Source organism: Cupressus sempervirens, chromosome 2, assembly GCF_028749045.1.
Source record: "Cupressus sempervirens isolate cs-2001-9-10 chromosome 2, ASM2874904v1, whole genome shotgun sequence".
Taxonomy (NCBI): Eukaryota; Viridiplantae; Streptophyta; class Pinopsida; order Cupressales; family Cupressaceae; genus Cupressus; species Cupressus sempervirens.
This window is the reverse complement of record NC_143119.1, coordinates 746,695,978-746,718,385: the sequence shown is the minus strand read 5'-3', so window position 1 is coordinate 746,718,385 and position 22,408 is coordinate 746,695,978. Positions and strand designations below refer to the sequence as shown.

Genomic DNA, 22,408 nt, shown 5'->3' with positions numbered 1-22,408 from the left:
TTTGGAGGAGGGTTTTTCCCATGAGGTTTTCTCTCTTTCTCTGTTTTATGAGAGATTTTCATATCATTATGTACACAAGTACCTAACATGGCCTAGTAGCCAGGACCCATCATGCATTTCATCCTAGTTTTATAAGCTTAAGGGCATTCTCCTAAGTTGCACTTAAGGGAGGGTGTTGGTGTAAATAATTATTCACTATTTACACTTAAGTTTAATTAGGTTAATGCATATTTTTATTATTTATTTATTAGCCACCTAGGAGTATGTGCAATCTTGTGAGTTGTCATGTTGACAATACAAGAGTCCACACCTCTTTTATGCACATGTTATCTACAACATAGGAGTCAGCACACTAATTAAGCATATGGTGTCTACAACCTTGTCATCCTTATCCATTCATCTAGAATGATGGACAAGGCATGTGCTTAGTTGTCATGATATTTATCTTATCTCCTGATTCTTTTTAGAGACATTCTAGGTGCTTCCTTAGAGGCCTTATATATAGGCTCTCCTAGTGTGTTTGCATATCATATATTGAATAGAGTAATGTATTAGGACATACTCTGATTAATTGATCATATCCATTTTTGGTCTACAGTTGTCATGCTTGTGTTTGAGTTCTTAGTTCTTAGGTGAATTTTTCCCTAAGGAAAAATTCTTACAAAAACATTTGGCTTCATTATCAACTTTAAAACAAGTGATGTCATATTTTTTGTTTTTTTTTTTCATCATTGTAGGTGACATCATGCTTTTTCCTTTTTGTATGTTCTCTCGAACACAAATTATTTTACATGTTCGTGCAAACATGTCAAATCAAAATGTTGGCCACCATATTATTTTCACTCATATATTCACGTGAACATATGTTCACACGAACATGTGTACGATGTTCATGCGAACATTGTGTTCGTGCGAATATGTCAATTTAAATTTTTTTGGTGCTGTTTTCTAATTTTTTTTGGCTCTTTTGACCCCCAAAATTAAGATTAAATGATTTCCTACTGTAAAATAAAAAATGTCAATTTGTGCTACTCAGAGCAAGTTTTCCAATGATTATAATTGTAATACATAATATATTCACTAAAACTTTCAAATATGAGTTTAACTCATTATAGTTTCATTAATGGTTGAACATCAACTGACTTCGACACTTTAAAAAAGTTTGTAAATTTGGTCAATTTTTTTTTGAAAAATATTTAGGAAATAGGTTGCTGAGATAGCTTTCTATTTAAAAAAAAAAAGATTTATGATAAATTGAGTTCAAGTTATCTATGTCAAATGAAGCGTATGTCTGCATTATGATTGATGTCACTTCAAAACTTCATAAACTATACAATATTCAACCAAATTGAATAAACCAAATGCATTCTCTGGATATTGATGTTACAAATCCAATACTGAAAGAATTACCTCATTATCATTTCTAGAAAAAAAAAGTTGTGGGTCAAATGTACTATCACTTTTTAAAAATATTAATTTTTCATATGTACCACTTTTTGGAGGAGAATAACTTTAAAATTAAAATAAAAAATGAGGTTACAAAGTAGGAACATAGTACTAGAAAATCACTAGTCTAGGCCATCTTTAAATTATTCATAATTTTAGAAATATAGTCACTCGAATGTAAGGTTTGTTTTAAAAATATTGATTTCAGTGTCAAGATTGGTCAAAAAGTGGAACCCATTATTGTGGGATCACCCTTGGGCTTCATATCCCAACAATTTTTCTTTACAACAACTAGTTACGGGAATAACTTCCTAGCAAGTATATTGAACTAAGTTATTTATTTAATCTAATCTTAGAAACTAGCCTAATTTAATATAATAAATTCAACATTAATTGCTATAGATAAAGATTACAGTTTTGCTCCCTAGAAATACTTTCACCTATTATAATTGTATTTGATGTTGAATTATTCATTTGTATTGGTTGTGAATTGAGGTTTTCTTTCCGGATTCTCTCCCTAATGAACCCTTGAATCAAGTTACCAAATAATTTTCTTGTAAAATAATTTCATTCAACCTGAATTTTTTTTTGTCTCTCAAGATTGATCTTTCCAAGATGCCAAAAACTTTATACCAACAAGAGACATTTTCAAGTTTCCACCACCCAAAAATAAAAATAAATTATGTTATTCGATCAAGCAATAATATAAAACCCCCCAGAACCAGAGAACTAATAGAAAGACCACGAAACCAGACAAAATAGCATTAAAAAACATGTTTTAGGTTTCACTCCTCTAAACAAAAATACTAAATTTCTTATTACTTAAAAGAAGATTCATGTTTTCTCTAAAATTGATAATGACACACGTCCTGGGAAACATAAGGTTGAACTGTAGTTGAATGTGCCACCCAAATTTCGAAAGGCCTAAATTGTTATTGTGGGTCACAACGAAAGAATACAAGTCCCCGAGAAGACAATTCTTGAGCAGCCCAAAACACTTGTGTTATCTCATTTTAGGAGCATGAATGGGTAGTTTACCAAGAGTTCAAACATTATCAGAGAGTGGGATTGAAATAGTTCCGCTCCAATATGTGAGATCTCATCTTGAGCCTGCCAAAGCCCAAAATATTCATATTCCAATCATTGATTGGCATGGCTTGAGCATCCCTCATCTACATCAAGAAACCATTGCAGCAATCTCAATGGCTACAAAAGACGGGGGTTTCTTTCAGATCATTAATCATAGAATCCCACACTCTCTTATTTATTAGGTACAAGCCTTGGGCAAAGCTTTTTTCAATCTTCCCATTGAAGAAAAGGAAACATATAGAAACGCAGAAGCTGGGAGCCATATTGGATATGGAAGCAAATTAGGATACTCCTCACATGCAAAACATATGTCCAAATGGCCCAAACAGCCTTTTGATTTCATGTACGCTATTTTCTTCTCTTCAATCATAAAAAAAAATTGTGGGTTCTATATCTTTTGTGTTAAGAAATATTTCTAATGGGTATGTAGTTCTTGTTTTTTGTAGGGAGGTTATGGATGAATATGGTGGGAAGTTTTGATGGAGGCTCTGAGCAGAGGATTGGATTTCAAAGATGAAAATACATTGAACAAGGCAGTGGGTGCAAATGAGAAAGAAATTCAGTTTAGGATTAACTATTATCCACCATGTAGATTTGGTACTTGGACTATCTCCTCACTTTGATCCCAATGGTTTTACATTTCTTCTGCATGATGAAACCCCTGGATTACAAATTAGAAAGGATGGGAATTGGATTGATGTTCAAAGTGTCCCTAGTGCCCTCATTGTTAACATTGCTGATGCACTTGAGGTACCCAGATTGACATTTCAGTTTTTCTTTTATATTGAAGTTGAGAATTAGTTCTTATATTCTATTTCCAAACAAAAGACTAGTTTTCTACAATTCATAAGAATAATCACTAATGTTTATGATATCTATTGTTTAAAAAATTTAATCAACATTTCAAATTTCAGGTCATACTAGGTGATCCGGGACAACAGCTGCAAAAAGTTGAAAAAAACCTTATTTTCTTACATTCTGATGATAGGTTATAAAGTCTGATTTGAAAAGAGTTTATAATAAAAAAATGTTTATACAATCAAATTTATCATTTTTATTTTTTTAAGAAATCTAATAACCTTCAATATTAAATCAATCAAATTATTGAATTCTACCATTTAAGAACAAAACCTACTAGTTTTTCACAACTTTTCATTTAGAGTTTTTGTTTTGTTGCAGATAGTGAGCAATGGAAGATACAAGAGCGTGGAGCACTGGAGTGTAGTGAACAAAGAGAAAGCAAGGATTTCATGGCCTTGTTTTGTAATCCACATGATAAAGTTATTCTTTCGCCTCTTCCAGCCTTGATTGACAAAGATAATCCTGCTTTATACCAGAGTTCATCATGGAAAGAGTATCTGCAAAAGTTCTTCATCAAAGGTCTTGATGGAAAAGGGCATGTTCATCAACTACAACAATCTTGACTGCTGCATTTGTGCTTGACCACTATTTCTTGAAAAGAAAACTATTTTCTTCGATGGTGATTCTTGTTTTGGTTGTTTTGGTTTGCAAGCTCATTGTCAGCCATTCTTATCAGCAAGCTATTTAAATATTTGAAACATTATTTCCCTTCCATATGGTTCAAACTGGTGTCAATTGCGAAATAATGTGTATGTCAATTGATAGAGGCAGTGGATGCCAATTTATAAAGTGAATATTAACTTTTCAGTGGATACATTCTCTAAGGGTCTATTTGGCTGTGGGAATAGGAATAGGGGAATAGGAATAGCTATTTTTCGAATAGAATATGGGGGTACATATTCTTATTTTCTATTTGTTCAGCCATAATTTGATGGGGAATTGGCGGACTCAAAAATTTATATTTTCTAAAATAAAAAAAATTGGAATAAGTATACGTATTCTAATTCCACCTATTTAGGTGGAATTGCAAAACCTCATTTTTTATTCAAAATTAGAATACGTATTCCAATTTTATTTTGTATTCCAATTCTAATTTGGTTTAACCAAATGAAAAATTCAAAATTTTAAGAATTTACATATGCCTATTCCACTTGTATTCTTGTTGCCAAACGAAACCCTAAAGAACAAGATTGAGTTCCTTGTTCAAGTTGGCATCCTCATATAAAGTAAGTAGATACCAAAAAAATATGAAAAGGTAATTTGTTTTGAGTTGGTATCAATGTAGATGTTATTTATTGAAGGATAAGTTATATACATATGCATATGTGTAGATTTATGCATATATATGTAATATAATTTTAAAAAGATTGTAGCATAATTAAATTTATTTATAATTTTTTTAGATTTATTTTTTTAAATTTTATTTAGCTATTTATTTTAAAATATCCCAGTCTAAAGTTTATTTTCTTATATCAAATAATTAAATGACTATAATATTTCCTTTCAAAGTTTTCTAATTATTCAAATAAATTAAGTTTTCATTATTAATATTAATTTCTATATAAAATAAATGTGACACCAAATATTATTGCATATGTGAAGCTTTATTTTAATTATTTTAATCAGTCACATGTTAAGATATTTGTGCTATATTATTTTATGATTTAATATTTGCAGAGGAAAATAAACTTTCCTTAAATTTAGATTAGACCAATCATATATATATATTGTACTTGATGAGTTTTCCCTATAGACATGCCAATTAATAAAATAATTTATATTTTTAACATATTAATAATAAAAAAGGTAATATATCACATGATTATCCTCTATCTTGTTGAGGATGTACAAGACATACAACACTTGATCATCCTTTCTTCTATTCTTAAACTCAAGCTCACATTCTATATATAGAATATCAATAAAGAAATGTAGACAAACATGTTTTAAACCATGATCCTTATGAATTATCATGTACAACAATGTATTAAATCCTTCAAAAATTCTTGAAAGTATAATTTTTTTTCCAAATAATGTTTTCTCACTTCATAATTTGTAATGGAAAAAAAAAACATCTATAAAAATAGAAAAAAGAGATTGCACATATAATCATCTTACAAATATCTATAATACTTATGACTCTTTCTTAATTGTGTAATTTCCTAATTTTGACTTTACTCAAGTGAGTTCATCTCCTAGATTGGAGAAAACGATTGTTTTTCTTTGCATTTCTTGGTTGCATGCTTTCTTTAGATTTGAAGTAATTGTTAAGAACTCAATGGATTTCCATTTGTCTATTGATGAAGAGGTTGACGATTCTAGGCAGAAATTGTCATTTACTTTTAAAGTACATAATTAGAGAAATGGAACTATAGCTACTTTCACCAAATAAGGAAAACCACTCTTGAATATAAGGAAATAAGATGTGATCATTCACATATCATTCCATAGAATCCACAAACAAGACAAAACCCACATATTGAGTCCGGCACATTTTTCTCACACTAGGATTCTTGACCACCATCTCAATAATCTACAAAGTGTTTTCATATGTTATATACTTTTGGAGTAATAAAACTTATGATTTATTTTCTTATCTTCTTATTCTTATCTAAATTTTACACTTATATATACATACACAAACTTAAAAGTTTTTATACCTAATCTTTTTATAGAACAAAAATGATAATGGACATAATTCAAATCCCTTAAATAAAACATGAAATAAAAAATAAATACAATTCTATGACTGCTTAAAGCTCACACAATGTCTCCCAAAAACTTTTACAATGAATGCTAGATCCTTCAATTGACTAATAATTACCTACTTCTTCTACCCTGCCTGCTCAATGTCTCCATACAACTACATTAACTTAACTACATTTTCTACTTAAATTTAAATAATTAGTATGTCCCCATCAAATCTTTTAGTTATAAGAAATTTGATAAATTTTGATCAAATTAAATTAATCAATGAATTAATATGAGAATAAAAAAGAAGAATCACCAACAAAATACTATGCCACTTCACAAATTTGTTCCTCCCCCATTTTCAGTCTTCAATTTTCTCTCTAAAAATGTTCCTACTAATTTTATTAAAAAATATGATCGAAGATAAATTGACCATCAAATTTTCATGTCACCAACTATGCAAATTGCTACAAAAAATTAATTGCTTGTTACTTAACAGCCATGTGAGTACCTACCCTTTAAGAACGAGTGTACCCCATGTGATCTAAATGTCATAAAAAAATTTCAATGTCAAACAATGTGTCTTTGTTGGTTACTAATTCTATCTATATGTGATTGCATCATTTATGTTTTCAACTCTATGCTAACAGATAGGTAGTTGTTTAACTTCAGCTTTAACAACAAATGATTACCCACATGCATAACTTTCTATTGAGAACAACATTTCAACCTAGTCTCATTTCATAGTTATTCACTGTGATTTCTTAAGTGAAATGGTAGTTAAGATTGTATAAATCATGCATATGAATGCAAATTTAAATCAATTAATGAGAAAGAGATTTCTTTTTCTATTTTAACAGCTCTGTTTACTCTACTTTTTTTATCTGCAATTTGGCTTCATTCTTTTAGCAGATTCTTAATTTATTTTATAGCTTTAGGTTGCAAAATCTTACATGGTATCAGAGCATAGGGAGCTGGAAGAAGAAGTATCCATGTTATTTGTAGGTATTTCAGACTAGAACTTGTTTGGAGTTAATTTTTCCCATTAGATTGGGGGTTGTTGATGTTTTTCATTTTGTAATCACAAACTGAGATAAAGTTCCATTTTGGGGGGAGATCAATGACGTCTAGTATTTATTTTCATCTTTCTATTGTCAAGCTAACCTCAAAGAATTATCTATCTTTGAAAAAGGAGATAGAGAATCACTTCCTTAAGCAAGATCTTTTTCCCTATCTCCTTGGACACATTTATGAGCCCATCAATTATGAACAAAAAATTGTATGGTTTAAAAATAATGATATTGTCTATGGACTAATATGTCTTACTATTTCAAAGGATATTTTATATCATATAGAGCACACAGAGTGCCCTTTCATTGCTTGGGCCATCATCTAGCAATTGTATGGAGACATTGACTCTTCATCTAAAAGTGATGATTCCTTGGATAACTAGGCTTCTATGGATGATGCTAAGAATTCAGTTCCTCCATCATGTATGGAAATATCCTTCTTGGATGTTCAATTTATTGATAAATCTAGTGCTCTTGTTGTTTATTCAGAGATTAGAGTTGGTTCATCAAAAGCTTCCAATGTTTCTTTGTAGCAGGATCTTTTGTGTCTTCCAGATTTAGTTTGTTGTAATAGATTTCTATTAGAAATATCATTTTTATTTGCAGAATCTCTCATTTCAGATCTAGATGATAGCATTGATTTTATTCATCTTCTCTTTGATGAAGGTGACTCTTCTTTAGTTGTTGTGGGGGAGCCTCCTAGCCTTCTTCTTCCTTCTCTATATAGTCATTCTTCACAGATTGATACGAGTTTGGATACATTTGCACAACATTTTGAGGACATCTATTTGTCTTCTGAGGAGATAAATGTATCTTTTGATTATGTTATCCACCATTTTCTAAAATATTCAAGCCATTTCAAGATCTACACGGAGACCATCGAGCAATTTTCAAAGGCACCATATATTTTGAGATTTCTTCCTACATATTCCTTTTAGGATTAGAGAGACTTCATTAATACATCTTAAATTTTTTTCTTCCTAAAGGGAAGAATGTTGTTCAAAGATCATGGACCACCTTTTGCATCCAGTATCGAGCATCTATCATTCACTACACACCATGGAGGGATCTATCTTCTCTTCCATTTCACTTTCTTGGAGATCTTCTGGAGGTCAAAGAAATCGTAGTATGGTAGCTTTAATGCTTTATTTGCATATATTTTGAGGGGGGGTTTTAATTACTACTAGGTTTTCCCTCTTTCCTATTCATTTTAATTAGATTTTTATTTTTTCCTTAGTTAGAATTAAGGGGGGGTGTTGGTGACTAACTCTATCTACATGCATTTGCATGATTTATGTTTCCAACTCTATGCTAAGTCTATTTCTTTCCATAATTTATAGATAGGTAGTTGTTTAACTTCATCTTTAATGGTGGATGATTACCCACATGCGTAACTCTCTATTGAGAACAACAGATCAACCTAGTCTCATTTAATAGTTATTCACCATGATTTCGTAAATGAAACAATAGTTAAGATTGTATAAATCATGCATATGAATGCAAATTAAAATCAATCAATGAGAAATAGATTTTTTTTGTTTTAGCAGGTTTATTTACTCTTCTTTTTTAATCTACAATTTGGTTTCATTCTTTTAGCAGATTCTTAATTTATTTTGAAGCTTTAGGTTACAAAATCTTACATGTTATCAGAGCATAGGGAGATGGAAGAAAAAGCATCCATGTTATTTGTAGGTATTTCAAACTAGAGCTTGTTTAGAATTAATTTTTTTTCATTAGATTAGGGGTTGTTGATATTTTTCTTTTTGTAATCATGAATTGAGATAAAGTTCCATTTTGGAGGGAGATCAATTACGTCTACTATTTATTTTCATCCTTCTGTTGTCAAGCTAATGTTAGAGAAATATCTATTTTGGAAAAAGGAGATAGAGAATCATTGCCATGAGAAAGATCTTTTACACTATCTCCTTAGACACATTTCTAAGCCCATCGATTATGAATAGAAAATTGTAGGGACTAATATGTATTACTATTTTAAAAATATCATATAGATCACATAGAGTTCCCTCTCATTGCTTGGACCATCATTTGACAATTGTATGGAGACATTGACTCTTCATCTGGAAGTGATGATTCCTTTGATAACTAGGCTTCTATGGATGATGCTAAGATTTCATTTCCTCCATCTTGTATGGAAACATCCTTCTTGGATGATCAATTTATTGATAACCCTGGTGCTCTTGTTGTTTCTTCATAGATTAGAGTTGCTTCATCAAAAGCTTCCAATGTTTCTTTGCAACAAGATCTTTTGTGTCTTCTAGATTTAGTTCATTGGGATAGATTTCTATTGGACATATCAATTTTTTTTGTAGAATCCCTTATTTTGGATCTAGATGACAGCATTGATTTTATTCATCTTCTCTTTGATGAAGGTGACTCTTTTTTAGTTGTTGTGGGGGAGCCTCTTGGCCCTCTTCTTCCTTCTCTACATAGTCATTCCTCACATATTGATACGAGTTTGGATACATTTGCACAACATTTTGAGGAGATCTATTTGTCTTTTGAGGATATAAATGTATCTTTTGATTATGTTATCCACCCATTTCTAAAAGATTCAAGCCATTTCAAGATCTACACGAAGACCATGGAGCAATTTTCAAAGGTGCCATATATTTTGAGATTTCTTCCTACATATTCTTTTTAGGATTGGAGAGACTTCATTCATACATCTTCAATTTTTTTCTTCCTAAAGGGAATAATGTTGTTCAAAGATCATGGACCACGTTTTGCATCCATTGTCGAGCATCTATCATTTAGTACACATTATGGAGGGATCTATCTTCTCTTCCATTTCACTTTCTTGGAGATCTTCTTGAGGTCAAAGAAATTGTAGTATGGTAGCTTTAATGCTTTATTTGCATATAGTTTGAGGGGGGGTTTTAATTCCTACTGGGTTTTCCCTCTTTCCTCTTTGTTTTACTTAGATTTTTCTTTTTTCCTTAGTTAGAATTAAGGTGGGGTGTTGGTGACTAATTACATCTACATGCAATTGCATGATTTATGTTTCCAACTCTATGCTAAGTTGATTTCTTTCCATAATTTACAAATATGTACTTTTTTAACTTTAGCTTTAACGGTGGATGATTACCCACATGTGTAACTCTCTATTGAGAATAAAATATCAACCTAGTCTCATTTCATAGTTATTCACTATGATTTCTTAAATGAAATGGTAGTTAAGATTGTATAAATCATGCATATGAATGGAGATTAAAATCAATCAATGAGAAAGAGATTTTTGTTTTAGAAGCTCTATTTACTCTACTTTATTTATCTGCAATTTAGCTTCATTCTTTTAGCAGATTCTTGATTTATTTTGCAGCTTTAGGTTGTAAAATCTTACATGGTATTAGAGCATAGGAGGATGGAAGAAGAAGTATCCATGTTATTTGTAGGTATTTCTGACCGGAGGCTATTTAGAATTAATTTTTTCCATTAGATTAGGGGTTGATGTTTTTCTTTTTTGTAATCACAAACTAAGATAAAGTTCCATTTTGGAGGGAGATCAATGATGTCTTGTATTTTTTTTCATCCTTTTGTTGTCAAGCTAACCTCAGAGAATTATCTATTTTTGAAAAAAGAGATAGAGAATCATTGCCTTGAGCAAGATCTTTTACCCTATCTCCTTGGAAACATTTATGAGCCCATTGGTTATGAATAGAAAATTACATGGTGTAATAGTAATGATATTATCTATGGACTAATATGTCTTACTATTTCAAAGGATATTTTATATCATATAGAGCACACAGAGTTCCCTTTCATTGCTTGGACCATCATCCGACAATTGTATGGAGACTTTGACTCTTCATCTGGAAGTGATGATTCCTTTGATAACCAAACTTCCATGGATGATGCTAAGATTTTAGTTCCTCCATCTTGTATAGACACATCCTTCTTGGATGATCCATTTATTGATAACTCTGGTGCTCTTGTTGTTTCTTCAGAGATTAGAGTTGCATCATCAAAAGCTTCTAATGTTTCTTTGCAGCTGGATCTTTTGTGTCTTCTAGATTTAGTTCATTGAGATAGATTTATATTGGACATATCATTTTTGTTTGTAGAATCCCTCATTTTGGATCTAGATGACATCATTGATTTTATTCATCTTCTCTTTGATGAAGGTGACTCTTCTTTAGTTGTTGTGGGGGAGCCTCCTAGCCCTCTTCTTCCTTCTCTACATAGTCATTCTTCACATATTGATACGAGTTTGGATACATTTGCACAACATTTTGAGGAGATCTATTAGCCTTCTAAGGAGACAAATGTATCATTTGATTATGTTATCCACTTGTTTCTAAAAGATTCAAGCTATTTCAAGATCTACATAGAGACCATGGAGCAATTTTCAAAGGTGTCATATATTTTGAGATTTCTTCCTACATATTCCTTTCAAGATTAGAGATAATTCATTCATACATATTTTATTTTTTATCTTCCTAAAGGGAAGAATGTTAGAAACAATAGTTCACCAACATAACTGGGGGGGGGGGAGTTGTGTGTGAATTGTTTATCCAATTAAAACAATTATCAAACTTAATTAATTTTAACCATTCAATCATTTGTAAACATCAACCATGCCAAGATGCACATATACAATTACACTAGTTTTGTTAACTAGGGAAACCCTTTATCAAAGGGAAAACCCCAATGGGAATGATGCCCGCAAGATGATGTACTACTATAAATATTCCTTGTTAGAGGATGGACCCTGTTAGGAGACTTTGAATCCCTGTTTGGAGTTATGACAACCCTATTAGGAGTTGTAGAAGGCAGAAGGACCCACTATCCAAACAACTTCAGGTGCAAGACTACTGAACTCACTGTCCAACTGATCTCTCAACTATTCCTTGTAGAATAATTGTTTGTGCTATATTTTAACCTCTTTATTTTGTCCTGTCAAGTGAACTAATTATTATTAGACCTTGTAGACTAGGTCACAAACCTTGGATCCAAATATCAAACCTCAGATCTCACAATAAAACCTTGGCAATGAATTTTTCTCCACCTTTGCTTTGCTCTTCTTATGTTCGCATTCTGCTCTTTGTGTTTCTTGCAATCATTCATACATTCCATACATGATAATGGAAAATGTCCTTCCTTTATACAAAATCTATAAAACAATTCCCTAAGTCAGCTATTATACCTTCTCAATTAATTATTATAGGATGTCATCTAGAACACTCTACACTTAGCGATAATATTGATCTTTCACCTTGTAACTTAACATTGATCATTTTCCTTGTAACTTGAACAACTTTCTGTACATGTCACATTATGATGGGTGAGCTTAGCTATGCTGTCTCTAGAATATCTTCTTCACATTTTAACTTTGACTTCTCAAAATAACAAATTTGCTAAGAGATATAACAAGTTTACTAGAACATGCTTCTGTAAACTCTATCTCAGAGTAGTCTTCACCAAAACTTGCATAACTTCTTCTAGACTTAATATCTTATGCTTTCAAGGTTAGCTATATATACTAGACCCTTAGTATATTATCTCTCTTTAACCTCACTTAGTGAAAATTCTCAATGATCTATCCGTACCAACTTGATCTTTATTATTGTTCTTCTATCAGATACCATAGCAAACTGCTATGTTGACATCAATGACAGATACAATCATGAATATAACATATCATCATGATAATGATCTAATCATGTTTCTACAATACTCCCTCATAGAAGTATCGTCAACATTCATGCTTTCAACAAAAAAATTTGTTGAAAGATCATGGACCACCTTTTGCATGTAGTGTGGAGCATCTACCATTCACTACATACCATGGAGGGATCTATCTTCTCTTCCATGTCACTTTCTTGGAGATCTTCTCAGGGTCAAAGAAATTGTAGTATGATAGTTTCAATGCTTTATTTGTATATAGCTTGAGGGGGGGGGGGGGGGGAGGGGGGTTTAATTCCCATTAGGTTTTCCCTCTTTCCTCTTTGTTTTACTTAGATTTTTATTTCCTCAGTTAGAATAAGAGGGGCGTGACTAATTCTATCTACATGCGATTGCATGATTTATGTTTCCAACTATAAGCAAAGTTTGTTTCTTTCCATAATTTATGGATAGGTATTTGTTTGACTTCATCTTTAATGGTAGATGATTACCCACATGCTTAACTATCTATTGAGAACAATAGATCAACCTAGTCTCATCACATAGTTATTCATCATGATTTCTTAAATGAAACGATAGTTAAGATTGTACAAATCATGCATATGAATGCAATTTAAAATCAATCAATGAGAGAGATTTCTTTGTTTTAATAGCTCTGTTTAATTTTCTTTTTTAATTTTCAATTTGACTTCATTCTTTTAGCAAATTCTTAGTTTATTTTGCGGCTTTAGATTGCAAAATCTTACACTCTTAATACCAGCACATAATTGCATTCTAAATTCTAATTTTATTAGTAAACAAGAAAAAATGTCAAACCACCTCCATAGACATTTCCCATGCGATTGATTCTGGTTGTCCTATTATAATCTCATTCTCTGATGAATTTGTGATCATTGAATGCATCAATAATGGATGAAATGGGCAGCTTACCAAGGGTTATCAGAGAGAGGGATCGAAGTAGTTCCCCTCCATTATGTAAGACCTAATCTTCAGCCCTCCAAACCACACAACACCCATGTTCCAGTCATTGATTTCCTTGGGTTGGGAGCCTCACATTTAGAACAAGAAACCATTGCAGCAATCTCAAAAGTTGCAAAAGACTGGGGTTTCTTTCAGATCACCAATCATGGAATCTCAAACTCTTTGATCTCTTGAATACAAGAAGCGTGCAAAGATTTTTTCAATCTTCCCTTGGAGGAAAAGGAACTGTATAGAAATGAACAAGCTGGGAGCCCAATTGGCTATGGAAGAAAATTAGGATACACCAAAGATGCTAAATTGGATTGGGGAGATTATGATTACAATGTTATCTTGCCTCCCCACAGAAGAAACATGTCTAAATGGCCCAAACAGCCTTCTAATTTCACATACATTGCTTACTTCTCTTTAATCGTCATTTTTTTTTCTCGTGGGTGCATCTTATGTATAAGAGACTCTTATGGGTATATAATTCTTGTTATTTGTAGGGATATTATTGATGAATATTCAAGAGAGATATACAAATTGTCGAAGGTCTTGAAAATATAGGTAATAAGCAATGGGATATACAAGAGCATTGAGCACATGAGTTTAGTTCACAATGATAGCCCAAGGATGTCATGGGCTCTCTTTGGTTGTCTACATGATGAAGTCATTATTTCACCTCTTTCAGAACTGATTGACAAAGACCATCCTTCTATTTATGGAAGTTCGCCTTGGAAAGAGTATGTGCAGAAGTTTTTTAGAAAAGGACTGGATGGAAAGGGCCATGTTCAAGAGCTACAACAGAACTAAGCTCCATTATTGTTCCCCATGGCTGGCTATATAGTTGTAGAAAATAAGACTAAGTAAATATGGGTTGGTTGCAGAAAAATGGTGGAAAAGCTTTTGGATCTCTCAAGAGCTCTTTTCTTATATGTTGATGTTTAGTCTAATTGTGAACACATGGGTAGTTCTTATTACTAAAAGTATTTTAATATTTCTTAATATATATGTGGCTTCTATCTTTTTACACATTTTGGTTCTCATCATTTATCATTTAGATTTATTATATGATCATTAATGTAAATGTAATTATGTAGTAGTGAACTTATCTTTATGTAGTCTAAAATTTAAAAATTTATTGGTTAGTCCTTATTACTAAAAGTATTTTAATATTTCTAAATAGATATGTCACTTCTATTTATGTACTCATTTTGGTTCTCGTCATTTATCATTTAGATTTATTATATGATCATTAATGTAAATGTAATTATGTGATTTTGAACTTATCTTTATGTAATCTAAAATTTTAAAATTTATTATTTAGTTGATTAAATATAATTTTTATGGTTTGCTATTATATGCTAGTATTTAAAAATATTTAACATTCATTTGATATTATCTAGTTATCAACTTTGAATTTTTTTGTAAAGAAATTCATATTAACTTATTCACACATTTTATTGCATGACAATCGAACAAAGTATTTATTAGAATAATAGATCCCAAAATGTTAAGAAGATGGGATACATAACTATACATCAAATGAACTTCAGTAAAACTTCACATATGATGATGATGATTTTTTCTAACAATCAAACAAGATATTTATCAGTAATATTACATAATTATACATCTTACTAAAGTGTCACGAGTCTATTATAGACCTATAAACTTGTTCTTTAACAAGACAAAATTCCAACACAATATCCTAAACAACTACGCTAGTAAATAATGCATCATTTTCAAGATTTGAAAAATCTATAATCTAGACTTAATTCAAGGACATTAGATATCATTGTTCAATATTATAGAATAATGTATCACTCTCACATCTTATACAGGTTTATTAAACATATTGTCTAGTTTAATTTAATCATAACTTTCAGCCACATTTATTATTTAAAGATAATATAGATTGATAGTTTTTTTAATATAATAAAAAGTTGTTGGTAAACAGATTTGTCACAGTAGAATTTGTCCAATGGAGTGTGTGGCAAATCGTTCACAACAGCTGGATAGGCCCTTGGTATGCGGCCTTCCTCTGTGTTTAGAGGGGCAGCTCCCTCCTATGATATAATTTTTAAAGGATTTGCAAATAAAGAAATTAAAACTTCAAAGTTCAAGAGAAAGTCATCCAAGACAAATACACCACACACCCTCACGACCTTCTTCGGTAAACAAGATTGATAACAAAGATGATCAAGGACTACGCTTGAAAGCAACCAATATTATCAAGAACATTCATTATCATTCATAAACACTTGCATAGTACCATGAGAATGTCTACTACAATGCATAAAAATTTTGATTTCAGTATAAGGAACCCAAAGCACATCTCATTTCATTTCATTGCACCAAGAAGACAAAAGAGATTTTCAATTTCAGAGATAAAAAGTGTACATACTTTCCAAAATTTATCTCTCAATCAAAATTTCAGCATAGTGTTCCCTTATTTTTAAAATCAAGAAGTCCCTTTACAAAGCCAATAGGTGTCCTTATATGGACATAGAGGTTAATAACTACCTCTTCGTGGTTAATAACCACCTCCAAAATACGTAATTTTGGAAGGTTAATTAACCTCAAGAAAATTAACCTATACAAGGAAACTTGCAAAAATAAAACTTTAGCTAGAGTTCCTAAAGATGTTTACATATATAATCATTGATTCTTCTAGCTACTAACTCTATCTATCTAGACACAATTGATCTATACCGAAAAGCCTTGTAAGCATCTAGGATGATCATCATTGATTCATAGTTCGGAATGAACACATTTTCCATCCTGAGTTTGGTTGTGAAGTATCTATCTTGAATTTCTTTTGACTCTTGTCGATAGGCTGGAATGTTACAATCTCCCAGAATGACTGCAACCAGGCTGAGCTTCATCATAGTTTCAGCATTTGATACACGGTTCTCTATTTCTAAATGAATCTAAGCACTGAAGGAATCAAGGAGAAATTGACAATCAATATGCTAAAGGTCACTTACTGGCACCCCACCTCTGATAGTAGAGATTAATTCATCTATACCTTTTGTTTTCAGCTGCTCCAAAGAAGCTATTAGCTTTTCGAATTTAGTGATCCCTTTGCTGATGTTTATCACCTTCCAACCAACATTTTTACTCCAGATACATATTTGGTTGTGACTTGGATCAGCAATAATTTTCTCAAGAAGTAGGGTGCTCGTATCTAACTTGGCCATTTCTTTTAATTCATCAACTACTTTTTTCCAGGTGGATTTCTATTCCTTGCTATTTTCCATCTCTTTAGAAATTTCATGTATCTGCGCGATGGCTTTTCCATATATCTCCTTCACTCTAGTTATAAGTTTTGAAGCATCCTCTATCATCCTATTTATCCAAGCTTCGATCATCATACTATGTGACTTGTGTTTGTCGATTCTTTCAACAACAGTATGATCTAAAATACCATCAGGGCCTGCTAAAACTGACGGAGTGACCATGGCTTGGGCATTAGAAGGATTGCTAATTGAATTAATATAAGATATCAGCATTTGAACTTGTTCCTTGAGTTGCTCCTTGGCTCTTTTATCTTCCTTCACCCTTTGCAACATCTAAGCAGCAATCACTTCAAAATTTTGAAACTCTCTTTCTGCATTAGAAGGACCAAGATCAACCTTTTCTAGAATGAAATCTGGATGCTTCATCAACACTCTTTTCAATTATAGGCTTGGCTAATTCCACACACAAGTTGCCTGAAGTTTCATCAATAGCTAACCTGGACATCACCTTGGTCTTTTTCATCTTAGGAGGCTTTTGAAGAATACTAGAGATCACATCAAATGGAGGCGGGATCATTTGAACAACTTTCTTCCTCTTCTGAAGACTATTCTAGAACCATGAATGCGTAATTTTTGAAGCTTGTACATCACTTGTTACATTTTCAGCAATCATCATGAAGTCTTCTAAATTAGATAACGGGTTATCTAACAGTGTGATGTCTATTAATGACATATCAGGAGGAGAGAGACTCAAGTGAGGAATCACTACATCATGAGAGGATGTAACAGGGACATGTGATTCAGCAATTTGAGGAGTTCTTTGATCTTTTTCATTGGATTCATTCCCTTCCTGATTCATTCTACCTTTCATTCTTGTCCTTTTTTCTTTTGACTGTAAACTTATTCGGCTGATTTAGATCTTCATCTCGATCTTGAGCACCTATATCCAATTGTTGTATCTTCTTACTAGAAGTTTCTTCTATTGCCATCCAAGATGATTCCCTATATTATTTCTCCTTTCTTTATTTTGAAATTCACCAGTTGATTTTTTGGCTCTGACTTTACTGATCCAATCTCTTGTCCTTTTAAGAACATAGGAAGACCTCTCCTTCAAGCTTTTTAACTTGGGAATTGACCAATCAATAGGAGGGAGCTCTAGCAATTCAATTTTCTCATAATAGTAAGGATCGACTAAAGAAACCTCATCATCATCGACACCTGTCACATCAATGTCCAACTTGAAGTCTATCACCTGTCGTATTGTAAGTCACATCCAATCTCTCTTCCTGACTTTGAAATCATTTTCACAGTCCTCCAAAAAGTCTTCTAGAGCCGGGAAGTGACCAAGACTAGGATTTAACTTTAATTCATTCACTGCATAGCCCTTACTATCATAAGGGAAACACATCGTGTAAGGATGCAAATTTATTGTGGCAATAGATCTTTCAATGTTCCTGGCACCTAATGCAGTATCACAACTATAATATCTGATGCTGATAGGAAAAGGTATTTCATCTATCCTCCTATTCCTGCAAAGTTTATTGATTTGACTAATCTGCCTGCACATCTCAATCAAGACTAATTTATCATCAACAAATCTAGATAGCATCAGTGGACACCCATCAGAGGCAGCTAACCTGATATAAGTAAACTTCAAGAATTGTATGAAAACACTTCCATATTTTTGTACTTTCATCGCTGCTTTCAATGAAATTCTGAGTCCAGTATTCCCCTGAATATCCCTAACAGTTAGCATTGTGAATGAATCATTCACTCTTCTAAAATGTTGTAGGCTATTATCATATTGAATTTGAGGAAGATGATTATAAATAATGGTCATATCATCATAAATACCCTGTCGGTTAAGTCTTGGCCAACTTTTGCTACTTACAATAGCATAGAAAAGATATGAAGTCATATAAAAGTAGTCATTTTCTTGAAGTCCCATGAGCTGTCTATGCAGTGAGTCGCTGATAATTTCAGCCCAATCAACATATTGTTTTCCTTCACATACCATATTGATAAATATGAACATCCAAACTTCAAACTCATGCGAATCTCGAAGACCAATGATCTTGCGCAATAGAGTTACCATGTTTGCCACGTCTTTTTTTAGTAACAATCATTGAATGGATTTGCCTAATTGAGATTTTTCTCTTCTTGGTTGCAAGAACCATGACCTTGCCATAGTATTTAAACATTGGGTTTGATTTGCAGTAAAATACTCCTTGGCAGTTCTTAGATTGATGCTGGCATATTGCGTCCTGGTAGGCAATCGAAAAATAATAGCAATAGAGGTAGGGTCTAGACAGACAATTACTTCATTGTTTGGTGAAATAACTTCTCTGGTGTTGGGATGATAAGCCTTCATGCACTCCAATACTAAGTCTGGGCATTGTACTGAAATGGGATGTCCGCCTGCTTGAGGCAAGCCACTTTCTAATATCTTTCTAGCCAATGGAGTCCTTTCTTCATTCACAAGAGATGACTAGAAGTCGTGAAGGTAGACATTTCCTAAAATGGTATCATCGATATCTAGAAGCATACTTCTTAAAATAGGAGCATAATCTGGCCTTTGATATTTATACTTCATAATTTGATTATCAAACTTCTAGATATCTTCAACCCCATACTGCACTCTTTATTTTCGGCTTCAAAGTAACAAACCAACCATTCAATTGAACAGATCTGCCAACATTGCATTGGACTGAAGGTCACCATGTTTTTGTATTAAACATTCACAAAAATTGAGTCATGCTCAGCCTATCATTTACTCACAGATCCGCATAACATTAATGATGCCCTAGTAGGTTGCCGATTGCCAAAGAAAATAATGATGCTGATCTGAATTTGAATGACTTAATGAGTGAAGCTTCCAAAGCTACGAGCATTTCATTTCGTCGAGCATTTCGCTAATACTCTACATGCTTTGTTCACGTTCACCACCTTTCTATTTAGGCATTATGTCAAACATGTCAAGAGTGATCTCACTCATTACTTGCATTCCTCATTACATGTCCATGGATTTGAAAATGGACCATTAGATTTCTCTTTGATTCTAGGTAGTCATTGTCTTGCATTAATCAGATTCTTTTTCCCATGTTTATATTTGTATTCTTTCTTCTCGAAATTCTCGAGCTAGATAGTCTCCATTTATATTTGCAGATTGCCCCTGTCTATAATCTAATTTTAATTGACTAAGGGCATTTGTGAAAGCATTAAGGGCCTGTGTCAATGCTTTATAATTCTGCATGAGGCTGGTACTGTATCTATATATTCTCAGACTTAGTGATGGCGGCATCATTCCCACTATTCACGTGGAGAGACCATGCATTTGGGTTTGTAATTGGGCGAGCAAGGTGGCATGAGACTGCTTGCTAAACCGCAAGCTTATTTGCTTCTTTAAAACGTCTTTACTCTACACTTATGAAGAGGACGACCTGCACTTATCGGCTTTATTCTAGTTTATGTATGCACGTGCTACAGTAGCTTCCAGTGATCCATATTCGCCTTGGTACAGTTATCCTAGACAGCCCATATTTCTTGTGGAGTTGATAGGTTGGAATATATATATCACTGTTTATCCATGTCAATAGTTCAAATCCCTAGCGTGAGGCTTGGTGATATTAGACTAGCGGCATGACCATATCAATGCTCACGTGGGAAAAGAAATGCATCCGAACTCACATATATGCTGCAGCTTCATATAGCTTACCAAACTTTGAAACATCTCTCGCTGTAGAGGAAACAATAACCGCAGGTTGAGACCGATTCCAATAAGGTTGAATCATGCGTTAGCTATGTATTGAGTGAGGTGGCGCACTGTTATTGCTTCTTCAAAAATATTCTTACCCTAGACTTTGTGGAGAGAAATCTGCAGTTCTGTGACACGATACAGAAGTTATTATCGAGGGGAGAAGCCTCCTAGCACATTGTTATTTTCCATTTTCTATTCAGTTGCTGCATTATTAACCAATGTTGCATATGTCACTCTCAATGCCATGTTGCATAGCTAGGCTGGTATCTAGCGTACAACAGTAGAAAACTTAATTTGAGTCTTTAAGAAGCTTCCATAATGTTTACTCAAATTAAAACATCTCTTATTGCACATGATGAATTATCAGGGACTCCGTCTGATTCATTTCCAATGTTATTGCCACTTGCTCTCATGTACATATCTGATTTCTTATGGAAGAGTTTTAAGCAGTTAATAACTGTCTCATGGAGGTTAAGAAAAACATGTTTTTGGGGGTTATCATTAATCTTTTGAGAGGTTAAGAAAAACGTGTTTTTGGGGGTTATCATTAACCTTTTGAGAGGTTAAGAAAAGCGTGTTTTTGGAGGTTATTATTAACCTTTTGAGAGGTTAATGTTTAATGATAGACTTGAAAACACGTATTTTGAGTCTCTCCATTAAGCTGTGATAAGTTGGAGCTCAGAAGCCAAATTTTAAAAATTTCAAGTGCTGTGCGGAGCTGAGAACGAGCCCGAGACATAAACATCCAAAAACTCACAGAGATTCAGGGATAAAATGGCCAATTTAAAGCTTAAAATTAAGCAATTTTCAAAAATTTAACAATGACTTATAAAATCGAAACAATTTTATAACCGGACAACAAAAGTAAAGGTATTCTTTTATCAGAATGAATTCATCCATATTTTAAAAGAACGCATTTCCTGTCAGAACGATTAATTCAAGTTAATCTTTTTGCCAAATGAAAATAGCTGAGATTATGTAGATAATTCTTTATGCAGAAGATATCAGGTGATAAACAGTACAAGGGCTTATTTGGTTAAATGTTCATATAATAAGCAATGGAAAACACATGAATATCGAGCACAGGAATTTAATTCATAATGTTATAGTAAGGAAGTCATGGGTCCTTTTTGGTACTCTACCAACTGATGCTATCATTATCTCACCTCTATAAGAATTGATTGACAAAGACAATCCTCCTGTTTATGAAGGATCATTTTGGAAGGAATATTTGGAGAAGTTTTAGAGCAGAGGACTGGATGGAAAGGTCCATTTTCATCAGCTAGAACAATCCTCAATAAAGCATCCGAACTGAATCCCATTATAATTTCCCCTGGCTGTAATAAGAATAAGAATTAAAAAGTAAGAATAGGCGATGGTAAACATGGGCCATTTTAGTTTCTTTCAACTACTTTTCTTAATGTAGTTTGAGAGCTGTGTTATAAGTATATATGTTTATAGAAAATCTACTGAAGCTAATATCTTTTATATTTGAGTAGGGGTCTGGTTCCATTCGTAATATTTTTTTATGAAGTGCAGGGTTAACTTGATGTATTGAGACTGTTATACAGGATTCCTATCTTTAATTACTATAAACTGTCTAGAAAGTTGACAGCGAACTTTTGATTGCAAGATGCCTATCACATGTT

At 32.6% G+C, this 22,408-nt stretch overlaps 1 pseudogene; it reads left to right on the top strand.

Annotated features, from left to right (window-relative positions):
- Positions 1-2,423: 2,423 nt before the first annotated feature.
- On the top strand, positions 2,424-3,959 carry LOC149575570 (leucoanthocyanidin dioxygenase-like; annotated as a pseudogene).
- Positions 3,960-22,408: the final 18,449 nt, after the last annotated feature.